Source organism: Sminthopsis crassicaudata, chromosome 5 (genome assembly GCF_048593235.1).
Source record: "Sminthopsis crassicaudata isolate SCR6 chromosome 5, ASM4859323v1, whole genome shotgun sequence".
Classification (NCBI taxonomy): Eukaryota; Metazoa; Chordata; class Mammalia; order Dasyuromorphia; family Dasyuridae; genus Sminthopsis; species Sminthopsis crassicaudata.
The window spans coordinates 4,076,989-4,078,187 of record NC_133621.1 but is presented as its reverse complement, the minus strand read 5'-3'; positions in this window follow the sequence as shown (position 1 = coordinate 4,078,187).

The window sequence follows — 1,199 nt, the reverse complement described above, 5'->3', positions numbered from 1 at the left end:
TTCTTCCCGGGCGCCCGGCTTTGGGCGTCAGCGTCCTTCGGCGTGATGCACGCGCGCCGGGCCGCCGGCCCTCCTCCCACGGTCCGTTTCTGGGCTCGGCCCCATCAGTCAGCTGACGCGCCTCCCGCCCGTCCCGACGGAGCCGCCTCGCGCTCGCGCGCCTGGGCCCGCGCCGCCCCTCCCTCGCCCCTCCCCAGGCCCCCGGGCGGAGCGGAGGGGATGTCGCGTGACTCCCTCTCTGTCCCGGCCTCCTCCCCCGCATTTCCAGAGCTTCCTAGACCAGGAGCCCTGAGACTGCCTGAAGGAGCCTTCTCCGAATAAGAACGGTGTCGGTCTAGGCCTCGGCCCCCTTGCAAGTGTTCTATGCATGCGTGGCTCCTGCCTTTCCCCGAGGGAGGCTCGGCCTGTGCTTGGACAGTGCCCCTGGGGGAGGCTCGGCCTGTGCTTGGACAGGTTAAGGAGGCCTGGACATAAATCAGAAGGCTCCCGAAGCCCCCTCCCCTACCTCCCTCCAAAAAGGCCCCCAGTGAAGGGCTTATTCACTCCTCCCACAAATGGGAGGGGCCTGGAGGGAATTAAGTCTGACCAGGACCTCAAGCATTCCCTGCCCCCCCTTTGCCTGAAGGTGCAGCGAGGGCGCCCATTTAGGTAACTTATTTTCTCCTTTTACCCCGACGTCAGCCTGAAGTGCCATCTCTACCCTCGGGATCAAAGAGAAAACGCGGACCCCCTTTTCTAAGAGCTCTTCAAACCCCCTTGGACACAGCCCCGGAGCTCCGCGTGCGCCGCCCCTGCGTCTCCTGACTCGGATGGAGGCAGCTGGACCCGGAGTCGGGTGTGGAACAAGGCTCCAAGACTCCATTTTCTCTCAGTGAAATGAGGCTGATTCTGAAGTTAGTCCCTGTTTCAGTCATTGTGAGGAAAGAGCCTCTGAAAGCTCCTCCCCCACTGTGGTGTCCTTATGGACTCCTCATATCCGGACCGGGATCTTGCCCTGCTCCGTCACCCTCTGTGGGCGCTCCCCTCCCGATGGGCAGCGCTGATTAAGGGCAGCGCACGTGTCCCTCCGCGGACAAAGACCAGCCACTCCTGCCCCGCTGAGCCTAAGCCCGGACCGATGAGTTTTCCCGGCTGCTTTATCCGAGTTGAACCCTCAGCTCAGGAACTTGAGCTCCTATTTCCCCTTTCCTGAACAATTT